At 38.5% G+C, this 22,077-nt stretch overlaps 5 non-coding genes across 5 annotated transcripts; 2 read left to right on the forward strand and 3 right to left on the reverse strand.

Annotated features, from left to right (window-relative positions):
- Positions 1 to 14,641: 14,641 nt before the first annotated feature.
- Positions 14,642 to 14,713, forward strand: trnap-agg (transfer RNA proline (anticodon AGG)). The gene has a single exon. It is a non-coding gene; the product is annotated as a tRNA-Pro (tRNA).
- Positions 14,714 to 16,488: 1,775 nt separating this feature from the next.
- Positions 16,489 to 16,560, reverse strand: trnap-cgg (transfer RNA proline (anticodon CGG)). The gene has a single exon. It is a non-coding gene; the product is annotated as a tRNA-Pro (tRNA).
- Positions 16,561 to 18,559: 1,999 nt separating this feature from the next.
- trnap-agg (transfer RNA proline (anticodon AGG)) lies at positions 18,560 to 18,631 on the forward strand. The gene has a single exon. It is a non-coding gene; the product is annotated as a tRNA-Pro (tRNA).
- A 1,296-nt stretch (positions 18,632 to 19,927) lies between these two features.
- Positions 19,928 to 19,999, reverse strand: trnap-ugg (transfer RNA proline (anticodon UGG)). The gene has a single exon. It is a non-coding gene; the product is annotated as a tRNA-Pro (tRNA).
- A 363-nt stretch (positions 20,000 to 20,362) lies between these two features.
- On the reverse strand, positions 20,363 to 20,434 carry trnap-agg (transfer RNA proline (anticodon AGG)). Its single transcript has one exon. It is a non-coding gene; the product is annotated as a tRNA-Pro (tRNA).
- Positions 20,435 to 22,077: the final 1,643 nt, after the last annotated feature.

Raw genomic sequence — 22,077 nt, forward strand, 5'->3', positions numbered from 1 at the left:
AACATTATTAAACACAAACACAAAGAGAGTCAGACAAGGCGTTCAATTTCTTACTCGCGAGGAGAACGGACAGAGATGTGCACAGTTACAAATCTCCACACCGCTCTGAGCACACTTGTTCGCCTCCTCTCTTTTTATTAAAGCATGGGTGTTTCTTAGTTACATGGGAATTGCTTCCTGACGGTTAACAGCTGTGTGCATCAAAGTGATAACAAAATGTGAGTGTAAAACATAACACCATACAAGGATCAAAACACAGACAACAGGTGCTTTGCTTCTCTGTGGTTGAGTTCTTAAAAACTGTTTCGCAAGTGGGTGCGCAGCCCCCACCTCCTCAGAACACAAGATACCGGATGAAGCGACCTTGGATGAGACAGAGACAGTAAGCAGGCCAATAAAAGGTTATTAGAGTACAAAATGATATAAACTGTAACTTACATATAAGCAAACTCTATCATTTTTCAATGCCATTGTGACAGAAACAAAAGGATCATGGTATGAAACACTGATCATTGTTTTAATTCTGTATTAAAATGCTTCCTGTTGAGATGTGCTTCTGTTTTGACCACTTCAACTGTGACATGTCTTTGTTTGCAGATGTCACATCGCAGAGGAAGGAGTCTCTCTGAAGCCTTGACCCTGGAGCGATCAGCGGAGGGCGGGTTAGTTGTATCCGGCATCAACAGCAGTGACTCAGCCAATCAGGGACTGAGGGAAGGTAAAGTATAATAACCCTTTTAAGTATTGCCTTTAAATGTTTTATAAGCCAAAAGTGGAACAAGGCTTGCAAATTCGAGGAAATCGTTGTCTATTTGACTTTCATCCGAGGTTTTGTTAATCTTTTAGACTGAGTGAACAGAAGAGAAGTTTATAATGTGATAGCCCTGCAGTACATACTGTCTTACTTAAAATGTCCAGTTGTAGTTTGTGTTTTTTGACGAGCAGTATTACACTGCATTAAATTAAAAGTTGTCTCTCTCTGCACACAACAGAATACAGTATACAGTTTTCACTATTCAGTCCAGCACAATACTAACACAATTTGACCCGGAAACCCTGATCTCAGTGCCATTTTTCTTTTTTTAGGAGATGAAATTACGGGGGCAACCATCAATTTCGATAATCTATCAAAAGACGAGGTCCTGAACGTACTGAAGCTGATGGAGCCGTATGATGGCAAGATCCAAGTCCTCACAAAGAACAACCGGAGCAGGAGTGTTGGAAATCTTGTCGAGGGTACCAAAAGTCCTGAGACAGTAGGTGGAATACAGATATTATCAAGTCACACTCTATTGATAAATTAGTTAATGATCATTTTCTTGTACCTTCGTCTTCTTCTGGTCCACAACACAACCCACACATATGTGTTGAAATGTTTGAAATGCATGTTGCACCAAAACAAGAGTTCCTATTTGTTTTTCTTGTAATTTAAAAACTTTTGTAATGTTAAACGAACAGCTGCTCTTGTGCTGCAATCTGCATTACATTGATCGTCATGTAAACACTGCTAAAATTGATCCCCATCCCCAACTGTTAGACAATACTTACAGCCAACCTTGATATTACGGTTACATTCTAATCACCAAGTTGTGGTTAATATTTCCAGATGCTGAAGGATTCCTACAACAAACTCTACAACGCCAAAATCAAGAAGTTCATGAGAGGTGAATTGCTTGGTGAAGAGAGCAGTTTTAATGGGGAGGTTGCCGCCAAGTCACCCAACCTCAAACACGACACGGGGTTGCCTCGCCTCGGAGTTGACTTTGGACTTCTTAAAAACAAGATTTTGAACACAGATGTTGATTCTGATTCACAATCTAATGACGCCGGAGAGTTACAATATGGTAGCAATCTGAACCTTCCACCAATGGGTCTTGGCTTGAATGGGACTTCTGTCATAGGAGCTCAGGCACCAAGAATGAAAGTCAGTGCTGACAGTCCAGAGTTTACCACTCCAGACTTCCATCTGTCTGGAACATCACCAGAGGGTCCAAGTGTCAACACTACTGCTCTCAAGTATTCCAAGAAACTGAAGAACCCAGATCTAAACGTGGACAATCCTTCAAATTATACAGCATTACCCAAGCTCAGGCCTTCTGGGAAGTCCACTGACTTAGACCTGGCAATGTCAGGTGTTGATATACCACAGCTTGATCTAAGTGGGCCAGACATTGGCAGGCCTTCAGGGGAAGTCAAAGTGCCTCTTAAGAAAGCACAAATTGATCTTAAATCTCCAGATTTAGATGTAGATGCCCCATCTGGTAAATTCACACTGCCCAAATTTGGGGCTAATGTTAAAACGCCGGACCTAAGTCTCAAAACACCAAAGATGAAAGGTGGGATTCGTGCTCCTGATATGAATCTACCCAAAGCTGAGCTAAAAGGCCCGAATTTAGCTGTTGACACGCCATCGGTTGACATTCGAGGGCCATCTGGACAATACAAGGCTCCTAAGTTTACAATGCCCAAATTTGGTTTACCAGAAATTCCTGTTCCACATTTTAAGGGAGATTTAGCAGCATCAGATATGCAGTTGTCAGCACCAGATCTCAAAGCTGGCATTCCAGATCCAAATGTGGATTTTCCATCTGGAAAATTTAAAATGCCGGGCTTTGGGCTATCTGGGCATAAAGTTAAAGGCCCTGAATATGACTTAAAAACTCCAGACATGGATGTGTCCACTCCCCAGTTTAAAGGGGATATCAATTTGCCTGGTTTTGATCACAAAAACCCAAAGCTTGACCTTGATACCCCAGATGTGGATATTAATATGCCTTCTGGTAAATTGGACATTCATGGAGATGCTCCCTCTGCCAAGCTTAAAAAGCCAAAATTCAAGCTCTTTGGCACATTACCAAAGAAGAAGGATATGGATATCAATGCAGGGATGAAAACACCTGACCTAACTCTGAAAGCTCCAAACATAAAGGGTGGCATTGATGCTCCTGATCTGGACTTACCAAACATGGACCTTAAAACTCCAAAGTTAGATGTGAACACACCGGATGTCAACATTGGTTCACCCAAAGCCAACTTTCAGATGCCCAAATTAAAGATGCCTAAATTTGGTCATCCAAGCTTGAGAGGACCTGATATTGATGGCAGTTTCGATGGTCCAGACATGGATGTTAATGCACCAAACGTCAATCTCAAAGGTCCTAAATCTGATTTTGAAATGCCAGATTTGGATATTTCTGGGCCATCTGGAAAATTCAAGAAGCCAAACTTAAACCTGCCTGACTTGAGGCTTTCTGGTCCAAAGTTAGATGCCCCTGACCTGGACCTCAAAAGACCAGACCTAGATATATCTGGTCCCAATCTCAGTGGCAGTATAAATGCACCAGACTTAAACATGCCAAAGCTTGATCTCAAAAGTCCCAACCTGGACCTCAATACCCCAAAGCTCAACTTAGACATGCCATCAGGTAAACTGAATGCGCCAGAGCTTCATGCTCCAGACTGGGATGTTAAAGCTCCATCAGGCAAATTGAAAATGCCCAAATTCAATCTTTCAGGTACATTACCAAAAGGACCAAATTTGGACCTGAACACAGATCTCAAGTCACCGGATTTAAGTCTGAAAGCTCCAAAGATAAAGGGTGGCATTGATGCCCCTGACTTGGACTTACCAAACATGGACCTTAAAGCTCCAAAGTTAGATGTGAACACTCCAGATCTCAACATTGGTTCACCCAAAGCAAACTTCCAGATGCCCAAATTGAAGATGCCCAAATTTGGTCGTCCAAACCTGAACGGACCTGATATCGATGGCAGTTTTGATGGTCCAGACATGGATATTAATGCACCAAAAGTCAATCTTAAAGGTCCTAAAGCTGATTTAGACATGCCAGATGTTGATATTTCTCAGCCATCTGGAAAATTCAAGATGCCACACTTGAAAATGCCTGACTGGGGGCTTTCTGGTCCAAAGTTAGATGCCCCTGACCTGGACCTCAAAAGACCTGACCTAGATATCTCTGGTCCCAATCTCAGTGGCAGTATAAATGCACCAGACTTAAACATGCCAAAGCTTGATCTCAAAAGTCCCAACCTGGACCTCAATACCCCAAAGCTCAACTTAGACATGCCATCAGGTAAACTGAAAGCACCAGAGCTTCATGCTCCAGACTGGGATGTTAAAGCTCCATCAGGCAAATTGAAAATGCCCAAGTTCAATCTTTCAGGTACATTACCAAAAGGACCAAATTTGGACCTGAACACAGATCTCAAGTCACCGGATTTAAGTCTGAAAGCTCCAAAGATAAAGGGTGGCATTGATGCCCCTGACTTGGATTTACCAAACCTGGACCTTAAAGCTCCAAAGTTAGATGTGAACACTCCAGATCTCAACATTGGTTCACCCAAAGCAAACTTCCAGATGCCCACATTGAAGATGCCTAAATTTGGTCTTCCAAACTTGAAAGGACCTGATATCGATGGCAGTTTTGATGGTCCAGACATGGATATTAATGCACCAAAAGTCAATCTCAAAGGTCCTAAAGCTGATTTAGACTTGCCAAATGTTGATATTTCTCAGCCATCTGGAAAATTCAAGATGCCGCACTTGAAAATGCCTGACTGGGGGCTTTCTGGTCCTAAGTTAGATGCCCCTGACCTGGACCTCAAAACACCTGACCTAGATTTTGCTGGTCCCAACCTCAGTGGTGGTATAAATGCACCAGACTTAAACATGCCCAAGGTTGATCTCAAAGCCCCCAAACTGGACCTCAATGCCCCAAAGCTCAACTTAGACATGCCATCAGGTAAACTGAATGCGCCAGAGCTTCATGCTCCAGACTGGGATGTTAAAGCTCCGTCAGGCAAATTGAAAATGCCCAAATTCAATCTTTCAGGTACATTACCAAAAGGACCAAATTTGGACCTGAACGCAGATCTTAAGTCACCAGATTTAAGTCTGAAAGCTCCAAAGATAAACTGTGGCATTGATGCCCCTGACTTGGACTTACCAAACATGGACCTCAAAGCTCCAAAGTTAGATGTGAACACTCCAGATCTCAACATTCGTTCACCCAAGACAAAATTCAAATTGCCCAAATTTAGGATGCCTAAATTTCATTTTCCAAGCCTAAAAGGACCTAAGATTGGTGGAAACTTAGATGGTCCAGATGTTGATTTAAATGTACCGAATGCCAATCTCAAAGCCCCTAAAGCTGATTTAGACATGCCAGATGTTGATATTTCTGGGCCGTCGGGAAAATTCAAGATGCCAAACTTGAATCTGCCTGACTTGGGGCTTTCTGGTCCAAAGTTAGATGCCCCTAACCTGGACCTCAAAACACCTGACCTAGATTTTGCTGGTCCCAATCTCAGTGGTGGTATAAATGCACCGGACTTAAACATGCCCAAGGTTGATCTCAAAGCCCCCAAACTGGACCTCAATGCCCCAAAGCTCAACTTGGACATGCCATCAGGTAAACTGAAAGCACCAGAGCTTCATGCTCCAGACTGGGATGTTAAAGCTCCATCAGGCAAATTGAAAATGCCCAAATTCAATCTTTCAGGTACATTACCAAAAGGACCAAATTTGGACCTGAACACAGATCTCAAGTCACCGGATTTGAGTCTGAGAGCCCCAAAGATAAAGGGTGGCATTGATGCCCCTGATCTGGACTTACCAAACATGGACCTTAAAGCTCCAAAGTTAGATGTGAACACACCAGATGTCAACATTGGTTCACCCAAAGCAAACTTTAAGATGCCTAAATTAAAGATGCCTAAATTTAGTCTTCCAAACCTGAAAGGACCTGATATCGATGGCAGTTTTGATGGTCCAAACATGGATATTAATGCACCAAATGTCAATCTCAAAGGTCCTGAAGCTGATTTAGACTTGCCAGGTGTTGATATTTCTCAGCCATCTGGAAAATTCAAGATGCCACACTTGAAAATGCCTGACTGGGGGCTTTCTGGTCCAAAGTTAGATGCCCCTGACCTGGACCTAAAAAGACCTGACCTAGATATCTCTGGTCCCAATCTCAGTGGTGGTATAAATGCACCGGACTTAAACATGCCCAAGGTTGATCTCAAAGCCCCCAAATTGGACCTCAGTGCCCCAAAGTTCAACTTAGACATGCCATCAGGTAAACTGAAAGCGCCAGAGCTTCATGCTCCAGACTGGGATGTTAAAGCTCCATCAGGCAAATTGAAAATGCCCAAGTTCAATCTTTCAGGTACATTACCAAAAGGACCAAATTTGGACCTGAACACAGATCTCAAGTCACCGGATTTGAGTCTGAAAGCTCCAAAGATAAAGGGTGGCATTGATGCCCCTGACTTGGACTTACCAAACATGGACCTCAAAGCTCCAAAGTTAGATGTGAAGACACCAGATGTCAACATTGGTTCACCCAAAGCAAACTTTAAGATGCCCAAATTAAAGATGCCTAAATTTGGTCTTCCAAACTTCAAAGGACCTGATATCGATGGCAGTTTCGATGGTCCAGACATGGATATTAATGCACCAAACGTCAATCTCAAAGGTCCTAAAGCTGATTTTGAAATGCCAGATTTGGATATTTCTGGGCCATCTGGAAAATTTAAGAAGCCAAACTTAAACCTGCCTGACTTGGGCCTTTCTGGTCCAAAGTTAGATGCCCCTAACCTGGACCTCAAAACACCTGACCTAGATTTTGCTGGTCCCAATCTCAGTGGTGGTATAAATGCACCAGACTTAAACATGCCCAAGGTTGATCTCAAAGCCCCCAAACTGGACCTCAATGCCCCAAAGCTCAACTTAGACATGCCATCAGGTAAACTGAAAGCACCAGAGCTTCATGCTCCAGACTGGGATGTTAAAGCTCCATCAGGCAAATTGAAAATGCCCAAGTTCAATCTTTCAGGTACATTACCAAAAGGACCAAATTTGGACCTGAACACAGATCTTAAGTCACCGGATTTGAGTCTGAAAGCTCCAAAGATAAAGGGTGGCATTGATGCCCCTGACTTGGACTTACCAAACATGGACCTCAAAGCTCCAAAGTTAGATGTGAAGACACCAGATGTCAACATTGGTTCACCCAAAGCAAACTTTAAGATGCCCAAATTAAAGATGCCTAAATTTAGTCTACCAAACCTAAAAGGACCTGAGATTGATGGCGATTTTGATGGCCCAGACATTGACATCAATGCACCCAACTTCAACCTCAAAGGGTCCAAACCTGGCTTTGAAATGCCAAATGTTGATTTTGGCAGCCCATCAGCAAAACTTAAAAAGCCAAATTTGAAAATGCCTGATGTGGGATTTTCTAGTCCAGAGTTTGATGGCCCTAACTTTGACTTCAAGTCACCTGATTTTGATGCCAAATTACCAGATTTGAACATAAATTCAGACCTGAAAGCTCCAAAGATAAAAGGGGGAATCGATGCCCATAAATTGGGCTTACCAAACATGGACCTTAAAGCTCCCAAGTTGGATATGAACGTTCCAGATGCCAAAATTGGTTTTCCTGATGCAAACATCAAAACTCCCCAAATTAAGATGCCAAAAGGCCCCAATGTTGACATAAATGGGGACCTACAGGGACCTGACCTGAATATCCCAAATGTAGACGTAAATGGTCTGAAAGGAAAATTAAAAATGCCAAGTTTCAATGCACCAGACCTCAGTCTCTCTAGACCTAAGATAGAAGCACCAGACATTAATCTTTCAAGGCCTCACCTGAAAGGCCCTGGTTTAAGTATGCCAGATGTTAACATGAAACCACCACAGTTGAAGGGAAATATCACAGGTCCAAATGTTAATGCTCCAAACATGGACCTCAGCATGCCAAAAGTGGCAATGCGGAGTCCACAGCTGCATCTCAGAAATCCAGATCTCAACGTTGATGATCCTTCTCTAAATTTCAAAGGGCCTTCTTATAAGAATGGCAGATCAGATATCACAGGGGTCAACATGAAAATGCCTGCCTTGGATATAGATAGAGATGTCATGCTTCGTCAGGTTGATAGAAAGCAACCAAGGACCAAAATAACATCCAACTACCCTGTGGTGGTTGCTCATGTGCCCCAGGATATTGATTACAGCCGTGCCGATCTCAACATCGATGATTTCACAGGAAGGGAACATGTGCCTAGAGCCAGAGGTTCGAGAGTGGACCCCCAGGTATCACATAACTACAGGCCAGTAAGCTACCCATCAGGTGGTGATATTAACATGAGGGACCCCAGACATAGCAGAAGAATTCCTCCTGGTGACGTTGACATATATGCAAAGCCTCAGAAAAGAATGCAGCCTGTGCCTAATATACGTTTATCACATCTCCCTCAAGATCCAAGAATAAGAGTACCTGACAGTTCAGATGGATACTATGTCACAGTTTTCCCCAATCAAGCACAAAATCAAAGAACGCCAACCCGTAAATACAACACAGGGGGCCCTGACTTTTATCCAAGAAACATGGACCTTGAAGTTCCAGGTGCAAGTGACCAAAAGGGGTCAACGTTCTTTTTCTCAAACCTAATGTAGGTTTCAAACCACAGATTTTTCCATAAACTGTACTAAATGTTTGTTCTAGTGTACTTTGTATATTGGGTGTATTTATTGTGACTTAAGCTGTTGTGTGTTATTGTTCCGTTTATTGTGATTTTGCATATTATGTCACTTTCTGCCTTACTAAGGTTGTATATAAAGTTCATCTTGTTGTGTTGTAATCATGCAAGCTACATTACAATGCAGCATTCGTGCACTTGTTTGATATTTATATTCAGGCTTTGCCACATTTCGTAATTTAAAGTATTTGTACTGTACAATATTTTTCTGAAAAGGAGGTATTGTTTCTATGCACAGTAAAGTTAAGTTATGGTAACCAAAACCTCCAAAATCCCCCAATTTTCCCTCTTTGTGGATTTTAGGGAATCATTATGTAATTTTTGTCATATGTGGTATATTGTGGTATTTTTGTGTTATATATTGTCAACTGGATGTTAACATATCCAAGGTTCTGCAAATGTTTATATCATACTGTGTGTATATACTTTTGAAAACACCCACTTTATTTTATATTCATTGGGGATGTATATAGTTCAGTTTATATATTTTTTACATCCATTTCTGCTTTGTTATTTTTGAGCAATAATATAACAGATAGTAATGAAATTGTTTGCGCCTTAGGACATTTTTAAGGGGACCATGAAGCTGTCCAAATTGGTTACAATGGACACACCATGTATAATTGTGTTGTTATATTGCACGAAAATAAACATGAAAAATATAAACAGTATTTGTTTCCTCATTCATTTTGTGCCACTTTACTGAGAAGAAAAGAACATTTGAGCTGTTTTATCAAATCATTATTCAAAACAGGATTTAAAATCAATAATAACTCGACACCTGACAACATGCACATTCAACATTCAGAGGCAGATAGAGACTCACAATGCCCCTTTGTCTTTAAATGTTTCAAATATTCATTTGAATGTTGATTTTTTAAATTTAACATTATGTTAGAAGGGTATTATAGATCAAATGTAAACAGATAATATATTTTACCGTTTTTCTTAAAAGTTCACATTCATCATTAAGTCTGTTTTAAAACAATACTTTCACGCTCACATTAAACAGTTTTTGGTTCCTCTCCTCCAAGAGATCCCCTCTAATGCTATTTCAACACAAGACATAGGGGGCAAAATCCAGTCTAAGTTATAACGAAACATTTTATTTTTTAAGCTCTTCATATGTTTTGTGTGCAAAGATCTTAATTTGTCAAGTTACAAGTAATTGAAGCTTCACAGAACTTGTCAGATAATTGTAGTGGATTAAAAAGAACAATATTTCCCTCTGAAATGCAGTAAAGTAATAGATGCATGTATTTGGTTTGGGGGTTTACTAAAGAAGCCCAGTGAAGGAAAGTGAGGACATTTTCTTTGGTGCTCTGATCTACTAGGGGGAAAGTCTTGCCAGGATAATTTTTCTAAGCTTTTTTTCCATCGTGTGAAATGTTTTATTTGAGGTAACTTTTTTATTTTTCAAGGCGAACATTTTCTTTTTTCTTTTAAAGGTGTGAACAAACATTTAAGGGTGAAAAACTTTTTTTTTTCCACAGTGAAATTTTTTCCACAGTGATTTCTTTTTCAAGGTGAAAATATTTTTGAAGTTGAAATTTTTTTTTCAAGGTGAAATTTTTTTTCAAGGTGAAATTTTGTTTAAAGTTGTAAAAATATTTTTTGTTTTTGTAAATATATTTTTTGTTTCAAGGTGTAAATATATTTTTTGTTTCAAGGTGTAAAAATATTTTTTGTTTCAAGGTATAAAACAAAATCACGTTCAAAAAAATGTTGTCACGTTGAAAAAACTATTTTCAGATGAATTTCTTTTTCACAGTGAAATTTTCTTCAAGGTGAATTTTTTTTTCATAGTAAGAATTTTTTTTAGGGTGAATTTAGTCTTTCAAGGCAAAATTCTGTGTTTCAAGGTGCAATTTTGTTTTTCAAGGTGACTTTTTTTTCATGCATGCCAAAAATGGTAATGCGGAGTCCACAGCTGCATCTCAGAGACCCCCAGGTATCACATAACTACAGACCAGTAAGCTACCCATCAGGTCGTAATATTAACATGAGGGAGAATTCCCCCTGGTGACGTTGACATATATGCAAAGCCTCAGAAAAGAATGCAGCCTGTTCCTAACGTACGTTTGTCACATCTTCCTCAAGATCCAAAAATAAGAGTACCTGACAGTTCAGACGGATACTACGTCACAGTTTTCCCCAATCAAGCACAAAATCAAAGAATGACATCTGCATGTTTTCTCTCATGACTTGAGAACTGTGGGAAAAAGTTTTGCCAGGATACTTTTTCGAAACTTTTTTTCCATCTGTGAAAACGTGAAAAAAAATGTCTGATATTTTTTTTCATGTGTGAAACGAAGTGAATTTTTTTCCAAGGTGAAATGTTTTATTCAAGGTGAAACTTTTCACTTTTTTTTTTACACCCTTAAAAGAAAAATTTCGCCGTCACGAAAAAGAAAATTTCACGGTGAAAAAATGGTGTTGGGAATTTTGTAAAAAAATAACTTTCACTGTGAAAGATTTTATTCAAGTTGAATTTTTTTTTCAAGTTGAATTTTTTTCAAGTTGAATTTTTTTTTCAAGTTGAATTTTCTTTTTCAAGGTGAAAATGTTTCCTCAAGGTGAAAAGAATGTAGAAGGTGTATAAAAAAAACCGCAAAGTCAATAACTTCACGGTGCCAGGAGCACTATACTGAACAAGGTGGTATCAATGAACTTGATAACGACCCCATTGAGGTTAAATGCCTTGTACTCCCTGCCAGTCAACTAAAGGTGATTTTTTTTTTCAAGGTGTAAAAAACATTTTTTTTTAAATGTGTAAAAAAAATTCAATTTTTTCACCGTGAAATTTCTTTTTTCAAGTTAGATTTTTTTTCAAGGTGTAAAAAATGTTTTTTTTTTTTTAAAGGTTTAGAAAAATCCTATCTGCGGGAATTAGAAGGTGTCTTGTTGAGAGCGTCTTGGGGAGGAATGAACAGGTGCTCTGGCAGCTTACAGAGCAATTGTGATTTGTGGGATTTGAACCCGAGACCTCTTGCACCCGAGTCATACCCCTAGACCATATTTTTTTTTCATGTATGAAATGAAGTGAATTTTTTTCCAAGGTGAAATGTTTTATTCAAGGTGAAACTTTCTTCCTTTCTTTTAAAGGTGTAAAAAAAAAAACTTAATGTGACATTTTTTTTTTCGTGACCATCCATGGCCTGGATGACTAACAATCTTCACACACATTTCACAAGTGACGATCGGGTGCCAAGTTTCCATCTGACCTGTGTGTTTAGAAGACGATCTTCAAAAATGATTGGCGAGTGCAGAACAAGGCAACAAGCCTGTTCAGCGAACTCAGACAGGAGGTACTGTAGTTGTGTCATGTATTTTCTGTGACTGTGCCAAAGACATGCTCACGGAGTGACTGTGAAAGGTAGACAGCTATGAAACGATCCAGGATTTGAACCTGGGACGTCTTGCACCCTACACAAGAAAAGACCTCTAGACCAACGAGCCACAGAGAGGACTTCCTGATAGAGAGAAAGACTCCAATGAGCCACAGAGACATCAAACGCAGAGAAAATGTGAAGGGTCCTCCCTTTGTCACATTGGTGCAAATTTTCACCGTGATTTTTTTTTCAAGTTAAATTTTTTCCTCAAGGTGAAATTTCTTTTCAAGGTGACATTTTTTTTTTCTCAAGGGAAAATTTTTTTTTTAAGTTGAAAGTTTTTTTTCAAGGCGAAATGTTTTTCAAATGACTTTGTTTTTCAAGGTGAAATTTTTTTTTCAAGGTGAAAATAATTTAAAGGTGAAAATGTTTCCTCAAGGTGAAATTTTTTTTTCATTGTGCAAATTTGTTTAAGGTGATTTTGTTTTTCAAGGTACTTTTCTTTATTCAAGGTGACTTTATTTTACGGTAGGAATTTTATTACAGTGACATTTTTTTTTCAGAGTGAAATTTTTTTCAAGGTGAAAATGTTTCCTCAAGGTGAAATTTTTTTTTCATTGTGCAAATTTGTTTAAGGTGATTTTGTTTTTCAAGGTACTTTTCTTTTCAAGGTGAAAAGTTTTTAAAGGATAAAATTTTGTCAAGGTGAAAATGTATGTTTCAAGGTGCAATTTTGTTTTTGAATGTGATTTTTTTTTCAAGGTGAAAATAGATTTTTTTAAAGTGTAAAAAAAAGTTAGTTTGTTTTTGTGTCATGTATTTTCATGTGACTGTCACAGAAAAGTGGAGGCTCCTCCTTTGGTCACATTGGCAGCTGTGCAAGCGCTGCCCTCCCGCTTCCAATCTTTGTGCTAAGCTGCAAATAAAGTTCTTACAGTGCTCTAAGCTGTTTAAGATGGGCTCGTCCGGGATTTGAACCCGGGAAAAAAATTCAACTTGAAAAAAAAATTCAACTTGAAAAAAAATTCACATTGAAAAAAACTTTCACAGTAAAAGTCATTTTTTTACAAAAAAAAATGTCACTGTGACAAAATAAAAAAAATTCACAACACCATTTTTTCACCGTGAAATTTTCTTTTTCGTGACGGCAAAAATTTTCTTTTAAGGGTGTAAAAAAAAAAAGTGAAAAGTTTCACCTTGAATAAAACATTTCACTTTGGAAAAAAATTCACTTCGTTTCACACATGAAAAAATATATCAGACATTTTTTTTTCACGTTTTCACAGATGAAAAAAAAGTTTCGAAAAAGCATCCTGGCAAAACTTTTTCCCACAGTTCTCAAGTCATGAGAGAAAACATGCAGATGTCATTCTTTGATTTTGTGCTCGATTGGGGAAAACTGTGACGTAGTATCCGTCTGAACTGTCAGGTACTCTTATTTTTGGATCTTGAGGAAGATGTGACAAACGTACGTTAGGAACAGGCTGCATTCTTTTCTGAGGCTTTGCATATATGTCAACGTCACCAGGGGGAATTCTCCCTCATGTTAATATTACGACCTGATGGGTAGCTTACCGGTCTGTAGTTATGTGATACCTGGGGGTCTCTGAGATGCAGCTGTGGACTCCGCATTGCCACTTTTGGCATGCATGAAAAAAAAGTCACCTTGAAAAACAAAATTGCACCTTGAAACACAGAATTTTGCCTTGAAAGACAAAATTCACCCTAAAAAAAATCTTACTATGAAAAAAAAATTTCACCTTGAAGAAAATGTTTCATCTTGAAAAAAATTTCACTGTGAAAAAGAAATTCATCTGAAAATAGTTTTTTCAACGTGACAACATTTTTTTGGACGTGATTTTGTTTTACACCTTGAAACAAAAATATTTTTACACCTTTAAACAAAAAATTTTTTTTTACACCTTTAAACAAAAGTTTCACCTTGAAAAAAAAAAATTTAAACTTCAAAAATATTTTCAACTTGAAAAAAAAGTCACTGTAGAAAAAAAAAAAATTCACCCTTAAATTTTTGTTCACACCTTTAAAAGAAAAAAGAAAATGTTCGCCTTGAAAAATAAAAAAGTTTCACCTTGAAAAAAAAGAAATCATTTTGCTTCACACATGAAAAAAAATATGGTTGAGGGGTTTGATTCTTGCTTTCAGGTGCGAAAGGTCCTGGGTTCAAATCCCGGACGAGCCCCCAGCCTACTCACAATAGCTCTGTGAGTAAGCTCTTTCCTACACATGACACAAATCTGCCAGAGCACTGCAGTCCCTTCCTCCCTAAAAGACGTTCTCAACAAGACACCCTCTGATTCCTGCAGATCAGTTTCAAAGTTTGAGCCCAATCGCTGTATGTTAAATTTCTGTGACTGCGCCAATGGGCTCATTATCAAGGTCAGTGATACCACCTTGTTCATTCTTTTGTAAAGCAGCCGTTGAAGTCACCTGAAGCCAATTGTAAACGATTGTCGTTACAGTTGTAGATGAGGCCAAATTTCAATGCGTAAACGACTCCCATCCAGAATATACAGATTGATGTCCTTGAAAGACTATCCCCTATCTCTCAGGCAATGTAAGCTACAGGGGCCCGACCTGAGGAATAGACCCCCCTGTGTTCAGCCATGCATGTTTTGAATGTATGTTTCGATTCCCCGATGCACAAGTCTGTGCATTGCTGACTGCATACATTCCACTGCTTCTGTTTGGACTAAGATCCTGTGAGGCACTAATCTTTGCCAGGCTTGTTGGTCTAGGGGTATGATTCTCGCTTAGGGTGCGAGAGGTCCCGGGTTCAAATCCCGGACGAGCCCTCCACAAAGACCTCATGGCTGTCTACCTTTCACAGTTGCTCCATGAGCATGTCTTTGGCACAGTCACAGAAAATACATGAGACAACTACAGTACCTCCTGTCTGAGTTCGCTGAACAGGCTTGTTGCCTTCTTCTGCACTCGCCAATCATTTTTGTTCATTAGTGCTCCTGGCCGCTGTTAGACCAGCCGTTGAAGTCGCCTGAAGCCAGTTGTAAACGATTGTCGTTAGAGTTGTTGATGAGGCCAAATTGTTTGTTTCAAATCCCCAATGCACAAGTCTGTGCAAGTCTGTGCATTGCTGTCTGCAGACATTCTAATGCCTCTGTTTGAGCGAGCAGCCTGCGAGCTGCTTGTTTCCGCCTGGCTCACCTTGAACCTGGGACGTCTTGCACCCTACACAAGAAAAGACCCCTAGACTGACGAGCCACAGCGAGGACTTCCTGATAGAGAGAAAGACTCCAATGAGCCACAGAGACATCAAACGCAGAGAAAATGTGAAGGGTCCTCCCTTTGTCACATTGGTGCAAATTTTCACCGTGAATTTTTTTTTCAAGTTGAATTTTTTCCTCAAGGTGAAATTTTTTTTTTAAGTTGAAATTTTTTTTCAAGGCGAAATGTTTTTCAAGTAATTTCGTTTTTCAAGGTGAAATTTTTTTTCAAGGTGACATTTTTTTTCTCAAGGGAAATTTTTTTTTTAAGTTGAAAGTTTTTTTCAAGGCGAAATGTTTTTCAAGTGATTTCGTTTTTCAAGGTGAAATTTTTTTTTCAAGGTGAAAATATTTTAAAGGTACAATTTTGTATTCAAGGTGACTTTTTTTTTTACGGTAGGAATTTTATTACAGTGACATTTTTTTTTTCAAGGTGAAAATGTTTCCTTAAGGTGAAATCTTTTTTTCAGGGTGAAATTTTTTTTCAGGGTGAAATTTTTTTCAAGGTCCCAGGAGTGTCCCAGGAGCACCAATGAACAAGGTGGGTATCAATGAACTTGATAACGACCCCATTGAGGTTAAATGCCTTGAAAAAAATGTTTTCAAGTTGAGAGTTTTTTTCGAGGTGAAAATGTTTCCTCAAGGTGAAATTATTTTCAAGTGGAATTTTTTCTTCAAGGTGAAATTTTTGTTTTCATTGTGCAAATTTGTTTAAGGTGATTTTGTTTTTCAAGGTACTTTTCTTTTCAAGGTGAAAAGTTTTTAAAGGATAAAATTTTGTCAAGGTGAAAATGTATGTTTTCAAGGTGCAATTTTGTTTTTGAATGTGATTTTATTTTTAAGGTGAAAATAGATTTTTTTTAAAGTGTAAAAAAAAGTTTGTTTTTGTGTCATGTATTTTCATGTGACTGTCACAGAAACACAGGTAAACACAGGGGGGTCTATTCCTCAGGTCGGGCCCCTGTAGCTTACATTGCCTGAGAGATAGGGGATAGTCTTTCAAGGACATCAATCTGTGTATTCTGGATGGGAATCGTTTACACATTGAAACTTGGCCTCATCTACAACTGTAACCACAATCGTTTACAATTGGCTTCAGGTAACTTCAACGGCTGCTTTACAAAAGAATGAGCAAGGTGGTATCACTGAACTTGATAAAGACCCCATTGGCGCAGTCACAGAAATTTAACATATAGCGATCAGGCTCAAACTTTGAAACTGATCTACGGGAATCAGAGGGTGTCTTGTTGAGAACGTCTTTTGGGGAGGAATGAACTGCAGTGCTATGGCAGATTTGTGTCATGTGAGGAAAGAGTGTCCTTACAGAGCTATTGTGAGAAGGCTGAGGGCTCGTCCAGGATTTGAACCCGGGACCTCTTGCACCCGAAGCGAGAATCATACCCCTAGACCAACGAGCCACAGGGAGCGAATCCTTGTAGGGAGAAAGACTCCAATGAATCACAGAGACATCAGACGCAGAGAAAAGTGGAGGCTCCTCCTTTGGTCACATTGGCAGCTGTGCAAGCGCTGCCCTCCCGCTTCCAATCTTTGTGCTAAGCTGCAAATAAAGTTCTTACAGTGCTCTAAGCTGTTTAAGGTGGGCTCGTCCGGGATTTGAACCCGGGAAGAAAATTCAACTTGAAAAAAAAATTCAACTTGAAAAAAAAATTCAACTTGAAAAAAAAATTCAACTTGAAAAAAAAATTCAACTTGAATAAAATCTTTCACAGTAAAAGTTATTTTTTACAAAAAAAAATGTCACTGTGACAAAATGAAAAAAATTCCCAACACCATTTTTTCACTGTGAAATTTTCTTTTTCGTGACGGCGAAATTTTTCTTTTAAGGATGTAGAAAAAAAAAAGTGAAAAGTTTCACCTTGAATAAAACATTTCACCTTGGAAAAAAATTCACTTCGTTTCACACATGAAAAAAAATATCAGACATTTTTTTTTCACGTTTTCACAGATGAAAAAAAGTTTCGAAAAAGTATCCTGGCAAAACTTTTTCCCACAGTTCTCAAGTCATGAGAGAAAACATGCAGATGTCATTCTTTGATTTTGTGCTTGATTGGGGAAAACTGTGACGTAGTATCCATCTGAACTGTCAGGTACTCTTATTTTTGGATCTTGAGGAAGATGTGACAAACGTACGTTAGGAACAGGCTGCATTCTTTTCTGAGGCTTTGCATATATGTCAACGTCACCATGAGGAATTCTCCCTCATGTTAATATTACGACCTGATGGGTAGCTTACTGGTCTGTAGTTATGTGATACCTGGGGGTCTCTGAGATGCAGCTGTGGACTCCGCATTGCCACTTTTGGCATGCATGAAAAAAAAGTCACCTTGAAAAACAAAATTGCACCTTGAAACACAGAATTTTGCCTTGAAAGACAAAATTCACCCTAAAAAAAATTCTTACTATGAAAAAAAAATTTCACCTTGAAGAAAATGTTTCATCTTGAAAAAAATTTCACTGTGAAAAAGAAATTCATCTGAAAATAGTTTTTTCAACGTGACAACATTTTTTTGGACGTGATTTTGTTTTACACCTTGAAACAAAAATATGTTTACACCTTTAAACAAAAAAATATTTTTACACCTTTAAACAAAAGTTTCACCTTGAAAAAAAAATTTCAACTTCAAAAATATTTTCAACTTGAAAAAAAATCACTGTAGAAAAAAAATAATTTCACCCTTAAATTTTTGTTCACACCTTTAAAAGAAAAAAGAAAATGTTCGCCTTGAAAAATAAAAAAGGTTTCACCTTGAAAAAAAAGAAATCAGTTTGGTTCACACATGAAAAAAATATGGTTGAGGGGTTTGATTCTTGCTTTTGGGTGAGAGAGGTCCCAGGTTCAAATCCCGGACGAGCCCTCAGCCTACTCACAATAGCTCTGTAAGTGCACTCTTTCCTACACATGACACAAATCTGCCAGAGCACTGCAGTTCCTTCCTCCCCAAAAGATGCTCTCAACAAGACACCCTCTGATTCCTGCAGATCAGTTTCAAAGTTTGAGCCCGATCGCTGTATGTTAAATTTCTGTGACTGCGCTAATGGGCTCATTATCAAGGCCAGTGATACCACCTTGCTCATTCTTTTGTAAAGCAGCCGTTGAAGTCACCTGAAGCCAATTATAAACGATTGTCGTTACAGTTGTAGATGAGGCCAAATTTCAATGTGTAAACGACTCCCATCCAGAATACACAGATTGATGTCCTTGAAAGACTATCCCCTATCTCTCAGGCAATGTAAGCTACAGGGGCCCAACCTGAGGAATAGACCCCCCTGTGTTCAGCCATGCATGTGTTTAATGTATGTTTCGATTCCCTAATGCACAAGTCTGTGCATTGCTGACTGCATACATTCCAATGCTTCTGTTTGGACTAAGATCCTGTGAGGCACTGATCTTTGCCAGGCTCGTTGGTCTAGGGGTATGATTCTCGCTTAGGGTGCGAGAGGTCCCAGGTTCAAATCCCGGACGAGCCCTCCACAAAGACCTCATGGCTGTCTACCTTTCACAGTTGCTCCATGAGCATGTCTTTGTCACAGTCACAGAAAATACATGACACAACTACAGTACCTCCTGTCTGAGTTCGCTCAACAGGCTTGTTGCCTTGTTCTGCACTCACCAATCATTTTTGTTCATTAGTGCTCCTGGCCGCATCTTGCACCCTACACAAGAAAAGACTAACGAGCCACAGAGAGGACTTCCTGATAGAGAGAAAGACTCCAATGAACCACAGAGACATCAAACACAGAGAAAATGTGAAGGGTCCTCCCTTTGTCACATTGGTGCAAATTTTGACCGTGAATTTTTTTTTTAAGTTTAATTTTTTCCTCAAGGTGAAATTTTTTTTCAAGGTGATATTTTTTTCACAAGGGAATTTTTTTTTTTAAGTTGAAATTTTTTTTGAAGGCGAAATGTTTTTCAAATGATTTTGTTTTTCAAGGTGAAATTTTTTTTCAAGGTGAAAATATTTTAAAGGTACAATTTTGTATTCAAGGTCACTTTTTTTTCACGGTAGGAATTTTTAACGGTGACATTTTTTTTTTCAAGTCGAATTTTTTCCTCAAGGTGAAATCTGTTTTTCAGGGTGAAATTTTTTGTTTCAAGGTGTAAAACAAAATCACGTTCAAAAAAATGTTGTCACGTTGAAAAAAATATTTTCAGATTAATTTCTTTTTCACAGTGAATTTTTTTTCAAGATGAAACATTTTCTTCAAGGTGCAAAGATATTTTTTTTTAAAAGGTGAAAAAAAAAATCACTGTCCCAGGAGCACCAATGAACAAGGTGGTATCAATGAACTTGATAACGACCCCATTGAGGTTAAATGCCTTGAAAAAATGTTTTCAAGTTGAGAATTTTTTTCAAGGTGAAAATGTTTCCTCAAGGTGAAATTATTTTCAAGTGGAATTTTTTCTTCAAGGTGAAATTTTTTCATTGTGCAAATTTGTTTAAGGTGATTTTGTTTTTCAAGGTACTTTTCTTTTCAAGGTGAAAAGTTTTTAAAGGATAAAATTTTGTCAAGGTGAAAATGTATGTTTCAAGGTGCAATTTTGTTTTTGAAGGTGATTTTTTTTTCAAGGTGAAAATAGATTTTTTTAAAGTGTAAAAAAAAGTTAGTTTGTTTTTGTGTCATGTATTTTCATGTGACTGTCACAGAAAAGTGGAGGCTCCTCCTTTGGTCACATTGGCAGCTGTGCAAGCGCTGCCCTCCCGCTTCCAATCTTTGTGCTAAGCTGCAAATAAAGTTCTTACAGTGCTCTGAACTGTTTAAGATGGGCTCGTCCGGGATTTGAACCCGGGACCTCTCGCACCCAAAGCGAGAATCATACCCCTAGACCAACGAGCCAGGCAGAAGCGAGCATTTCGCAGGCTGCTCGCTCAAACAGAGGCGTTAGAATGTCTGCAGACGGCAATGCACAGACTTGCACAGACTTGTGCATTGGGGATTCGAAACAAACAATTTGGCATCATCGACAACTCTAACGACAATCGTTTACAACTGGCTTCACGCGACTTCAACGGCTGGTCTAACAGCGGCCAGGAGCACTAATGAACAAAAATGATTGGCGAGTGCAGAAGAAGGCAACAAGCCTGTTCAGTGTACTGAGACAGGAGGTACTGTAGTTGTCTCATGTATTTTCTGTGACTGTGCCAAAGACATGCTCATGGAGCAACTGTGAAAGGTAGACAGCTATGAGGTATTTGTGGAGGGCTCGTCCGGGATTTGAACCCAGGACCTCTCGCACCCTAAGCGAGAATCATACCCCTAGACCAACGAGCCTGGCAAAAATGAGCACCTCACAGGCACTTAGTCCAAACAGAAGCATTGGAATGTATGCAGTCAGCAATGCACAGACTTGTGCATTGGGGAATCGAAACATTCATTCAAAACATGCATGGCTGAACACAGGGGGGTCTATTCCTCAGGTCGGGCCCCTGTAGCTTACATTGCCTGAGAGATAGGGGATAGTCGTTCAAGGACATCAATCTGTATATTCTGGATGGGAGTCGGTTACGCATTGAAATTTGGCCTCATCTACAACTGTAACCACAATCGTTTACAATTGGCTTCCGGTGACTTCAACGGCTGCTTTACAAAAGAATGAACAAGGTGGTATCACTGACCTTGATAATGAGCCCATTGGCACAGTCACAGAAATTTAACATACAGCGATTGGGCTCAAACTTTGAAACTGATCTGCAGGAATCAGAGGGTGTCTTGTTGAGAGCATCTTTTGGGGAGGAAGGAACTGCAGTGCTCTGGCAGATTTGTGTCATGTGTAGTAAAGAGCTAACTCACAGAGCTATTGTGAGTAGGGTGAGGGCTCATCCGGGATTTGAACCCAGGACCTTTCGCACCTGAAAGCAAGAATCAAACCCCTCAACCATATTTTTTTTCATGTGTGAAGCAAAATGATTTCTTTTTTTTCAAGGTGAAACTTTTTTATTTTTCAAGGCGAACATTTTCTTCTTTCTTTTAAAGGTGTGAACAAAAATTTAAGGGTGAAAATTTTTTTTTCCACAGTGAAATTTTTTTCACAGTGATTTTTTTTGAAGGTGAAAATATTTTTGAAGTTGAAATTTTTTTTCAAGGTGAAAATATTTTTCAAGGTGAAAATATTTTTCAAGGTGAAATTTTTTTAAAGGTGTAAAAATATTTTTTGTTTAAAGGTGTAAAACAAAATCACATCCAAAAAATGTTGTCACGTTGAAAAAAGCAATTTCAGATGAATTTCTTTTTCACTGTGAATTTTTTTTCAAGATGAAATTTTTTTCTCAAGGGAAATTTTTTTTTAAATTGAAAGTTTTTTTCAAGGCGAAATGTTTTTCAGGTGATTTTGTTTTTCAAGGTGAAATTTTTTTTTCTAGGTGAAAATATTTTAAAGGTACAATTTTGTATTCAAGGTGACTCTTTTTTCATGGTAGGAATTTATTAATGGTTAATGACTTTTTTTTTCAAGGTGAAATTATTTTTTCATTGTGCAAATTTGTTTAAGGTGATTTTTGTTTTTCAAGGTACTATTCTTTTCAAGGTGAAAAGTTTTTAAAGGATAAAATTTTGTCAAGGTGAAAATTTTTTTTTTTTTTTAAGGTGATTTTATTTTCAAGGTGAAAATAGTTTTTTTTAAAGTGTAAAAAAAGTTTGTTTTTGTGTCATCTATTTTCATGTGACTGTGTCACAGAAAATGGACATATAGCGATCAGGCTCAAACTTTGAAACTGATCTGCAGGAATTAGAAAGTGTGTTGAAAGACTGTACTTGTTTCACCTTGAAAAAAAAAATTTCAACTTCAAAAATATTTTCAACTTGAAAAAAAAATCACTGTGGAAAAAAAAAATTTCACCCTTAAATTTTTGTTCACTCCTTTTAAAGAAAAAAGGAAATGTTCGCCTTGAAAAATAAAAAAGTTTCACCTTGAAAAA

Source organism: Pagrus major, chromosome 1, assembly GCF_040436345.1.
Source record: "Pagrus major chromosome 1, Pma_NU_1.0".
NCBI lineage: Eukaryota > Metazoa > Chordata > Actinopteri > Spariformes > Sparidae > Pagrus > Pagrus major.